Source organism: Lycorma delicatula, chromosome 1 (genome assembly GCF_047948215.1).
Source record: "Lycorma delicatula isolate Av1 chromosome 1, ASM4794821v1, whole genome shotgun sequence".
NCBI lineage: Eukaryota > Metazoa > Arthropoda > Insecta > Hemiptera > Fulgoridae > Lycorma > Lycorma delicatula.
In genome coordinates this window covers 320,887,612-320,900,191 of record NC_134455.1, presented here as the reverse complement: position 1 = coordinate 320,900,191, position 12,580 = coordinate 320,887,612, and the positions used below count along the sequence as shown (strand labels likewise).

The 12,580-nt window shown below is 30.5% G+C and overlaps 1 protein-coding gene and 1 long non-coding RNA gene across 4 annotated transcripts in view; one reads left to right on the top strand and one right to left on the bottom strand.

Moving 5' to 3' along the window:
- The window catches only part of LOC142334185 (serine protease inhibitor-like), a 267,470-nt gene that overhangs the window by 179,650 nt on the left and 75,240 nt on the right, over positions 1 to 12,580 (top strand). The gene's annotated exons all lie outside the window — the stretch shown is intronic.
- Positions 9,628 to 12,580, bottom strand: part of LOC142318359 (uncharacterized) — a 32,027-nt gene continuing 29,074 nt past the window's right edge. Inside the window, exon 3 of the long non-coding RNA XR_012754883.1 lies at positions 9,628 to 9,883. This is a non-coding gene — a long non-coding RNA (uncharacterized LOC142318359). The remainder of the gene's footprint in view (positions 9,884 to 12,580) is intronic.

Here is a 12,580-nt window from a genome sequence, read left to right as displayed (position 1 = left end):
TTTAAAACTAATAAACTATTTTACTTTTTTTTTTGTTAAATATTATGGGATAAAGTGTTAAAAATGGGATTTTTTTTCAAGAAAAAGTGAAAAATAACTGAAAATAGCACAAAATGTTGACGGCTTTATGTATTGAAATGATAAAATCTGCAGATGGAAAAGCAAAAATAAAAATGTAATGTTTTTTTGCAACAAAAATTATTAAGAATAGATTCCATGAATTTGTTCTCTGTTAAAATTTTCAAATCTACTGACCAAACTACTCACATCATTTAAAAAATATTGAAAGCTGTGATGAAGTAACAATACTGATATATCAACTATTATGTATTTATATAACACCCAATGAAAGTTTTTTACACATAGAATAACATAAAAGACATACCTGCAATGAAATTGCAGATTATATAATGGGTAATAAAAATATCTACTCCCTGACAGAAATTTTAATCTGAACACATTGTTAGGAATGAGATTTGCTGAAGATAATAAAATGTTACGCTAAAAACCAGTTAGGAACTGATAATAAAGAGGATCGGAAACGAGTATCTATTTGCTGTAGTTGCTTGGAGTACAATTTTTTTTTAAATGATTAAACAATATAGAGTAATTGCTTTTATCATTAAGAACATTGAAATCTCACTCCATGTCCATTTTTCAATAGACAAATGCTGTAAAATTTAATGTAACAACATCATTGCAGTCAAAACTGTTATATCATTATAGATTTTTAAAAACTGATAGAAAGAATAAAGCTCATAAAGACATGTTGAAATTTGTTTCTTGTAAAGTTAGCAAATATTAAAAAGTTTATTAACTCAATGCTTAGATTGAGGAGGGTTGTTGCTTGTTGTGCTTCTGTGAAATCCTTATGATATAAATGATTATCGTGATATTAGCAACCAATCAACACTTTTGTATTAGATGGAACAACCACAAAGTAGCTTGATCTCTGTATTTGAAACATTATTAGCAAGTGGTCATCTAAGTGGACTGTACTTTAGCTGCTGAGGGACAATATTTGAAAGCACACAAATTAGTTCTGTCAGTGTGCAGTCCTTATCTAGAGACCTATTACTGAGTCAACAAATGAATATCGGTTCAAAAATTAAAAATGTCAAAGAAAATTGAACAAAATGCTTATACATTTTCCAAAAATCATTTTCCAGTGCTGAGTAGTACACTGAGGAAATCCGAATTGTTAAAGAGATGAGAAAAAACTAAATTATAAAATTTTAACACATGATATCATCTGTAACTAATAGTAAACTTACCTCAGTTATGATTTTCTCTCCAGTAAAATCAAACACAAGCACTATATATAATGCAAGAACGCATAAACAACCTTCAATTAGTTTATATATTATTCCATCTTTCTGTTAAAAAAAAAAAAATATTTAACATTTACTTTATTATTACAGACTATAATTTCTTGCTAATGAATATGTTTTTTTTTTATTGTATTGATTGCCTACAGCTGGACAATTTTCTCCTCTTTTAGAGTATTTGTTTCACATACATAGATGTAATGTAAGTACATATATATATTTTAATCCAACACATTATCAAAACGACTGCAAAGTAATGATACAATAATACAATATTGGAACAAAACACAAAGGAATATAAACAATTTGTTTTGTTTTTGCAGATGAATCAATCTTTGCTGATGACCTAAACACAGCTAAAAACATATAAAAATTTTGAAAGAAATCGCTGATAGAAAAGATTGAAAATTTCATTTGAAAAAAAAGAAACAACAAATCTAAAAGAATACCAAGAGAAATAAAAACAAAATTCAGGAAAATTAAAGTCGTGGAAAAATTTAAATATTTAGATGAAGTAATCCAGAAAAATGGACAAAACAAATTGTGTTTTGAAAATTGAGTAAATAAAATGGAAATGTTATCTTTCTTTACTTTCCTATTAACCAAAAATCTTTATAATGTAAAATCAACTTTTCTTACAATGCGAATTCAGACATTACAACTCAGTTATAAAACATGAAAATCTTTACGCTGGAGAGCAACTAGAAAATATTTTGAAAAAAAATAAAAATTCTAAGAAAAATAGTAAGCCCTAAGTATGGAAATAATAAAAATGTTTTAAGATCAAATGAGAGAACTTAGAGAATATTTGAAAACAGAGAACAATGTTTTATGGTCATTTAAAGAGAATGAATGAAGAAAGATTGACAAGAAAGATTTTTAACTTATTTTATAATCTCAAAAGTAAAAAAAAATATTAAAGCTATTTTATATTAGAGCTATTAAAGGATTTTCAAGAGATCAGAATAAGAGAAGAAGAAATTTTAGATAGGAAAATTATCAAGAAATAGTACATGAGTTTAAAAGATTTATAGTGGCTCAATATGGAAAAGGAAACAACAACAGGAGAATTTCTGAACAAAAAGAAAGATGAGAAAAATAAATGTGTGTGTAGAGACACACACATTATGATGACTACCTGCCAGATCTTTTCCTTGTATATATTAAATTCTAAATTTAATTCTGAACTAAACTATCATGCTTTTTTAAGATAATATACAAAAAACTTTCATTTGCTTTAGCTGTTCAGATCACCTCCCTGAATTTATTTGCCTCCTAATCACCATAGTCTGTATTGTGCCATAGATGAAGTGTTATTATGTAGTGGATAATCAGTGAGTAATGACGAATTACTTGATAGAAGAATTAGACTTAGGGTAAAGAACTAGTTTGACTAAATACTAAAAGATACAAACGAAAAATTTTCAAAGTTCTAGGAATGTCTTCTGGTGTTTAGTGTCAGTTTTAAAAATTAAAAATGTTAAGTACTTCAGGTTTAAGAGAATGTCACTGGTTAAATATTGTGGTAGGCTGCTTGCAAGTAATATTCATGCGATACAGTATAGTTTTGTTCCACTTTTTGAATTGGATTCTACCTTGGATAGTGATTTTATGATAGTATTAAAATAATTCTATAAAATGCTAAAGAAAATAAAATCCCTGGTTTGGATGGAATTCTAATAAAAAATTTTTAAACAAGTGCCTGAAAAATACTTAGAATTGTTGGTAAAAGTACTAAATTTGTATTTACAGTTAGGTTCTGCGAGTTTCAGAGATAGAAATTTCTACATAATTCAAAAATGTGTATATTAATTTAGTACAAAACTATAAATAAAAGGATTTCATTTTTTAATGAGGTAGCAAAAGTCCAATATAATGAAAAAAAATCAGAGTTTTCAAAAGAGGTTATTCTCCTTAGAAAATGATAATGTGTTTAATACTTGTGAAGTTGAAACTTATAAGAAGGTGGTGGAAGGTAGATATGTAGCTTTTTTGCCGGTTTTCTGGCTACTTATGATAAAATTAACAGAAAAGCACTATTTTATAAATTAACAAATTAGGATTGTTGTTTAATTTTATTAATGTCTTAACAGACCTGTAAACAACACAAAAAGCTGTATTAGGAGGCTATGGCTAGCCCTTTAGCCATACCTCCTAACCTAGTTGAAGCTGTGGTTAGGAAGCTATGTAAGATGCTCGGGATAGCAAAGAGCAAGAGGTGTTGCAAAATGAGTTTAACCAGGGTTATTATTAACTTTTATATTTACCTTATTTTTAAACAGTTTACAATATTATGTAGAAGATTGGGTTGATAGCCTAATATTAGAATGTTTTTATGTAAATGATCTTATTTTTCTGTATATATATATATATCTTATTTTTCTATATCTGACATAAGTGACAAATAAGTTAAAATCATATTTAGAATTATGAAGGCTATTTATAAATATGGAGATGTAAAAAATAATGATGATCAGATGGAGAGGGATGTATACTGCATACAAAAAGTGATTTCATAAGAGGGTTATTGATATATGTTTGACCATAGATCTGATTTCATTTTTTTTATGATACTAAAAATAACATATTTTTGTACAATAACATAAAGATACATTTGTGTAAATCAGATAATACATGATTTTAGCTTCCAAGTGGAAAAACATTCACACTATCAAATATTAAACCAACTTATAATAATTATTATTCTCCAAGCTATAAGTTGAGAATTGCTATCCTATCAACAGATATGAAAATCTAAAATTGCATATTCTCTTGGAAACTAATGACGTCAGATTAGAATAAGAAGGAAATTAAATTAATTTTTTTACTTTTACAAATTTTATAAAAACTTTAAAATTTTAAAAAACTTAAAAATTTTACTTTTACAAGTAAAACTTTTTAGTAGCCGGGATCTGAGAATTTTCAATTTATAACCAGAATTCTAACTTAAATTTTGTTCCTGATTTCATTTTTATTGTTTTATTTTATGTTTCAAAACTTTATTAAACTAATAGTAAAAATGTTATAGCTCACAATCTATCCAATAATATATAAAATTTGTAACATTCTATTTTCTAAATTACCATTGTTATTGAAACATAATCAAATGTCACTAGTTTATTATTGGTTATTAAAGTTATTGCTGATTTAAAAAAAAATTAATTATCTGAAACTTATTTTGAAAATTTCTGTAAAGAGATATATAATAACGCTCTTACAAAGTTTTGCTATATACTTTATGTGTTCCAGCAATCAACATGTTATGTTATTAATTTTACATTTTTTAATTTTTTTTTTTTTTTTTTATTAAACAATTTTAATCACAGCTTTTGTGATTTCTCTTGTTTCAAGAGCTACCTGTAACACAAAACACATAATCCCTCAACAGAAGTCTTAATAGGTTATTTGACCATATTATTGAAAAAGAGAAAAATTATTTTTAATAATGAAATGAGTTTAGCTTGGTTTTATTTATTAATGATCAGCAGTTATTTATAAATACAAAGACTGTATGTTTTCCTTTGGTATAAAATGTCTTCCACTGCAAGTAGAGACTATATGTGTGTAACACAATATTTCGCCAAAGTAGGAGTACACTTATTTTTTCTTAACACTATCTGACTGTCTTTCTTACAACTGTGACACTCTTAAAGTATCCGAGGTACTACTAGTATCAACTAATACTGAATTATTATTTGCTTTCTCAGAGATTAATCATTTTCACTACACAGTCAGTTACTGTGGCGAACAGAGCAAAGGTGTTACTTAGAAAACTACACGTCTGCATTTCAGTGGGTGGGGATACCATTGTCCAACAGTATGTTTAGCTCTGAAAAGAAACCAATGGAAAACCACTTTATGCCTCATTTTCTTTAGTAAGCTTGGCATGGGATGCTAGTTACATTGAGAATGGATATTTTTGGTCATTGCATTTGACATATATTACTAGTGTAGGATTCAGTTAATTAGTTTTTCTTAATTTAAATTGCAATTTGTTGTTGAATTTTATAAATTTATAACAAACATATAACTACACAAAATAATACTTACTTGAATTATAAAACATACAGAAAAACATACATAAATGGATGCTCCAAAATTTAAAGTAAATGCAATTGTTTGAATTCCCTTGTTAACCACATTAACTTTGCTGTAAGTAAAATAAGTGATTATTAATTCATGACTTTAAAATTAATTTCATTCTAAAACAAACTCTTAAAGCTAAGGTAATTGTTGGTGTGGTCTCATTCACTCCAATGCCTGTGTCCACACGTAACAGTAGCAAGAGAAAACATAACTTCATTTTTTAAAGCTTCTATTTTGTTAGTCAGTGATTCAGTATATTATTTATTCCCTTATGAGAAAATATGTCTGAGAATATATATATTCTTGTTTACGAGAATATTCACTTTTTTATATTTTTTGAACATTTTTATACGGACAATGCTGCATTTAGGAGTGTTGAGGATGTAATAGTTTGCAGACGTTATATTTTAATACTACACAAAATGTTTTACAATTATTTATTGCTCACACAAAGGATCATTGTTTATGTTCAAAGAAAAAATTTGTTTAATAGCTTTTTAAAGATTAAAAGAAACATAGCACGCTGCTACAAAACAAATGCTATGAAACAAATACCAAATATGTTGTCGTTCTATGAATTTTTAAACAGATATTTTCAATGCAGTTTGAACAGTCTAGTCAACGGTAAGTACCAGGGATGCCGCTTTCAGCTACATTAGTCATTGTAGAAGGAGCTGCAAAGCATTGGAGTATCATAGTTTTATAAGGAAGCAGAATCCAAACGGGGAAAGTAGCGCTGATCAATTAGATTAAGTTTATGGGAACCAGACCAATTTGAGGATGGATTTATTGAAAATTTAATGCCTCTAAATCTGAGTTCCGTTGATTCGTTCGTTGAATATTTGAGGAAAGGAAATAATCCTCGACAACTCCGAAAGGATCGCTAGTTTAATGGTACGGTATTAATGCGATATTTTGCATGCATTTTAATAAACATTAAATGCAATTTAACTTTAACCGTACAAAATTCGGATTATTTTTAGGAATGTTTGAAGTGAGCTATTACTAAATTAATATCAGAAACCAAAATAACATACACAAATGAGCGTGCGTGAACACATCGCCACTAATTGGGACTAAATAACTGGTTGGTCGAATTCAATGAATTAATTTTTTTATAACGCTTATCCTCAACTATGCTCGATCAAACTAAAACGTTTAATATTTTGATCATCAGCGGTTTTTAATAACCTTTTGGCACTAAATTTAAAGTACTCGTTACTATCAACAACTTTTTAGCCTTCTACTTAAGAAATTCGGAATTAAAAACTTTTTTTAGTTTTTTTTTTTTTTTTTTAATTTATAAAATGATTCGTTGTATTTAATGTTCTTTAGTTTTATTTTTTTAAAGTATGTTTAATCGATAAACTACGCAGTCTGTATGAACAAATCCGCTCACATACGTACTTTTATTGAAGTCTTTGTATTGAAAATTAAAAGTTTCAGATTTTTCTTACAGACTAATTTTTCTTTATGAATAATAATTAACAAAACGTAACCTAAACTATCTTGACTACGTAACATCGTAACTTCAGCTTATATAAAGTTATAGAAAATTTATCGCACAATTTATATATATATATACATATATTTCACTTTCTTGTGGACACAATAACTGCCGTAATTTTGCGCCAATCACTTTCAAATTGATACATAAAATATAAAGACCAAAAATCTCGGTCGAGTTCTTTAATGGCCAAAGTCGGACTATGGGAGTGAAAATGGGGGGGGGGGCTTTTTCGAAAAAAACAAAATATCGCTATTGCTCTCTTATTAATTAAAATATAGGATTCGTTTAAGGTCCCTAACATTCTTTGAATAAGAGCTAAAACTTATCTAAGTAAAGCTTTTTGATATCGCCAACCATTGGCCCACGGGATGGAAAAAATGGGGTTTCAAAGACAACAAACATAATACCTCCCTTAATAGGCACAGTATCGAATCCGTTTTAAGTGATCGTTAGTCCTCTAAACATTACCTAAAAATGTTGTCTGAAACGATTTTTGATCTGATCAACCCTTACGGCAAGGGATGATCAAAATATTGTTTGAATTGTAAGAAGAAGGGGCTTCCCATATGTTCAACATGTGAAACTTGTTTACATATGAAACCATTGTCGTATTGAGTGAATTTGAAGTGAACGCATTTAAACTACCATGTACTTTGTATGTTTTAATTTTCGCAAGTGACAATATATTATTGACAAGAAGTGCGATTTTTCTGTATTTATCCTTGCTTAATGTAAAAGTGTGTAAATATGCCTAGACTTAAGAAGAAAAATCTTGCTCTTGGATCTGACATCCCAATACTATAGTGCGTTAAAAATAAAAAGGAGCCGTGCACCACAAGTTCCCGAATCGATGCGGAATCTCCTGGAAATGGACGACTTTGTTACCTATGACTGATGAGGATGAAACTCCATAAAATTTTTGAATGTTGCTGAACCAGATAAAGACAAGGTGACACCAGCGGATACGCAAGTACGTAAGAACACTAATTTTGATATTCGATTAATTTGTGATTCAGTTGAATTCTATTTTCAAGAAATACACTGGCAACAGCACCTAGTGAAAACAAGCTAACAGCTCACAAGGAAAGGCTGTTCAACAAATCTACAGCGATGTCATGTTACACAGAGAGACATTTAAGACTTGTAATCAATATTGTACAAACATCATTTTACACATCATGTGATTTTTGGCCTAAATTGACAGCAAGATAAGGTAATAGATTTTTCTTTTAAGTATATTCAAACAGGGTAGGGTGTTTAACGTAAGTTGTAATACTTAATGTGAGTAATGAAGGCCTATTGTACTTTCAAATCATCTTCTCAACATCACTGTTGTTACATTTATACATGTTTTTAAATAAAACTTTCTGAAAACATTGTCTTTTTTATCAATACAAAGAGACAAACCTAGAATCTCCCACTAATCCTCAAATAGGTGTGTTGTCAAACAGTTCAGGAAAAATCATACGGAAGTTTTAATAAATTTAACAACAGGTTGTAATCAAATGAGAAAACGTAGTGTCCGTAAAACATGGAAAGTAATGTTTGATACGAGCTCATACAATCCGAGTTCGCCTACTCCTATTTTGCCTCGGTGAAATCTACCTCTGCCTTCCGGTGTGCCAAAAGGAATTTTATTTAATCCTGGATTAGACTATTAACGAATATAAGTAGGAAATATCAATCAAAATTTACTTCAAGTGGTAATAAGCAGTTAATTTATATTACGTATTCTGAAGAAAGTGTTATAATCATTAAAAAAGAAACATGTCACATGTGGATCATTAAGTAGGTCACTTACATAAGTGTATTCAGATAAACATTCTTATTATGACCCAGATACACTTTAAGGAGGAAGATGAAATGGTAAACGTAAATTGTAACTTTTGGTGAAAATTGAATCTGAAAAACTGATCTAAAAGCCAACATGACCAACAGACCGATTAAATACGCCATTTAAATTTACACATATATTATGTTCACTGCAGTTAAATGGTTGTGTTTTCTAAATATTTAAAATTTGTGTAGCCAAATAATCAAAAAATAAGCTTACCTGTAAATAATCTGATGCTGTTTAATTATATGTATGAGATAGTATTTCATTATTTTCAAATCATTTTCTGGGTTGCTATTTTCATTATGATTACCATGGTCGCTACTATTTTTTTCTTCATCGCCTTCCTCATAATAATTATTAACATCAGTATTTATATTTAAATTTAATTTTGAAACTCTATTATTGATTACAAGAATACTCTCAAATTCTTCAATAGATGAGCGAAGTAATTTTATATTGCCAGCAATAATTTGCATGGAATTAAACGGAGCTGAATACGTAATATATCCGTGTATGCCAAGGAATGTCATATATATGCATTGCAATAAATATGCAGTAAAATACATGAATAAGTTCTGGAACCGTGAAGGATAACAGAATGGATATAGCAATGGCAGTTCTTCAATCAAATTCTTATCTTTTCCGTTACCTAAAATTTTTATTTTAACAATTATAAAAGTAGCTCCGATTAGAGGAAATAAATTTGCTAGAGTTACATATATTTTAATAGCGTAATACATTATATTATGACTGTTTAAAAATTCTTCCTTTATTTTTTTCAGTAATTTATTTTGTTTATCTGAAATATAATTGCGAAAAAATTCATAGTCATGGCCTTTCATGATTATAGAATATATTAAGTGAAAATCATTCCATGTTATTAAGAAATACAACAAATATAAAAAAAATAATGTGAAAAAGGCAAATCCTTTTAAATCATTTATTCTGGAATCAAAATTTTCCCAGTTGTACGTCATATGTAACATACAATTTGAATACATTATTAATGTAATTATTATGTACATCATTACTCTTATTCCACATTTTCCATTTTCAGAATTAAAACCAAGTAAAATTAAGGAATTTCTTAATTTATTATATACTTCCATTTTATTTAGTTACCTGGAATTGAAAGATAGAAAATTATTTATATTTTATCTCTTTTAAAAAAGTAAGATGCTTTTTATAACAATTTTTTTTAAATGATATATAACATAATTAATCTTCTGCATTCACTCTGGTCAATGAAGTGGCTGTTTACAAGAATGAATGAAACTGTTAAGTTGAAAGCTAAGAGACCTTTGGGTAGACAGAAGGTTTGAAAACCATACTCAAGGCCTAAGTGAAAAAGATGGGCACTTGCTAAAGAAAAAGCAGATGCCTACTACTTTCCTCCTGGGGTCCTAACTTGGCTCAGGTATTACTTAGATAGGAAAGAAACATAATCAGTCAGATGTTAGTGCTTCCCTATCCAAGAAAAATTTACTACCACATCTTGCTCGAGAACGGAAATCTGTGCTCGATGTGCTAACGAAGGTCACAACGACACTAACTGTGAAGAAAGTGAAAAATGTGCGAACTGCAGTGGTCCACATACAGCCCGCTTCCGAGATTGTCCAACCTTTAAAGAAGAAAAGGCAATTCTGAAAATCTGTACTGAGCAGAAGCTATCTTTCCCGGCTGCGCGCAGGAAATATAGAAAGATAACTAACTCACGGAACCTGGTTAAACCAGATGTATCTTTCGCCACCGCTACGTCAAAGCAAACTCCTACAAATGTTAATAAACAGCAGTGCGGATCCTGCAATGAACTTAAAAAACTTGTTCAGATGCTTTCTGATCAAGTTGCTTCACTTACAGCCACTATTTCAGAGCTGACAAAGATGAATAAAAAGTCTTACCTCGCAGTGAATGAATCCAACAATGTGATCCATACGAAAGTTCCAGTTCTTAAAGTCCTACCGGTACGGGCAGAGACTTTCACAGCCGTGAGTAAGCCACCTAATAAGCTCCCAGTAAAGGAAACCCACATAACCCCACCCCCTGGGATGTCATTTGCGGCATCCTATTCTAATAGGTCTCCCCACCATCACCCCATATACTGGAGGATATGGGTGAAGAACTTCCCGAACCAAGAGCGTCGGAGTTCACTAAAATAAAGAATACGAAAAAGAAAAATCGAATCACATACAACTAAATTTTATATAGTTTCCTAAGTATATTCATTTTATTTTTTTATTATTTGTTTATATTTTTTTACCCTTATGAACATTATTCAGTGGAATGTTAGAGGTCTTCGATCCCGCATTGAAGATATTGGAGTACTGGCACACGTACATGATCCAATTATCATGGTTTTCCAAGAAACTCATCTTCTACAACATGACCCAATAGCACTCTATCCTCTGAGTGCTTAAAACTAATATAAATTATACAATAAGAAATTTAAAACTAAGTTAAAACAAAAGTTAAAAAAGTGAAATAAAACTCAAAACTAATATCACAGATGGAGTCTTTAACATATAAAAGCTAAAATAATAGAAAAGGAAACTATATACAATTTAACTAATTCCGATAGAGAGTGCAAAAGACTCCCTACTCAGATAATAAAATTGAAGACATACAACCAAAAAAATTAAAATTGAAAGTAAGGGGGAAAAAATTATTAAAAACTCTTCTAGCGTAAAAAATATATATGACAATATTACATTTTTTGCAGTAACCTAGTACTACGCAAAAACAGAAACATCCTGTCCAAAATTTCATTATCATTGTTTGGGCAGATTAAATTTACGACGCAACGCCGCATAACATATGCCGTCTATGAGTATATGGTGCACAGTCATGCGGCAGTTGCATCGTGTGCATAGGGGTGCATGTCCTTCTGACATTAGGTACTCGTGTGTGACCCAATAGCACATTAGGTACAACATGACCCAATAGCACTCAGAGGATACTTCTGTGAGAGATACGTCTGTATAGTAGACAGTTGAGAGAGTGGTGGAGTGGCTATTTTCATGAAGAATAAGGTGTCGGCTACAAGGATTCAGCTGACCACTCTCGTTCCTGCTGTTGCAGTAAAGATCTCTATCCCCTTCAAGTTGTATATCTGCAATCTGTATCTCTCACCGAACACTGGATTCAGTGCTCTGGATATCTCAAATCTCCTCACACAAATACCATCTTCATCGTTCATAGTAGGAGACTTCAATGCCCACCATGATTCCTGGGGCTCGGCCTTCTGCTCCACTCGAGGAAATATAGTACCCAATGTAAAACAAGACCTTTGCTGCATAATGGATCTCACACATTTATGTCTGTCATCTGGTATAATATCTAACATCGATCTCTCCGTATGCTCACCGAATTTACTCCCTCATCTTAATTGGTCTGTTTGTGATAACTTTCACGGCAGTGATCACAAACCAATTATTATTGGTTTCGGTGTGTAACACGAGGTTAAGAGAAGGCCACAGAGATGGATTGTTGAAAGGGCGGACTGGAATGGATATCACAAAGCCTTCCAATCACAGTATGACGATGGTGCGAAAATCCTTGAGCAATGTTCCTCTTTTACGTCCATGATACTTGAGGCTGCCAGCAGATATATCCCACAAACATCGGGTAATCCTAAATGTCCTTCCGTTCCATGGTGGAATGATGATTGCAAATGTGCTATTACGAATCGGCGGCGGGCACTACGCAAATTTAATAATAGACCTACAACTGAACATCTAAATTTGTACCACAGGGCTAGAGCGGTATGCCGTTTAGTCTTCTTGAACGCTAAGAGGGGTTCTTGGACGACATATGTGAATA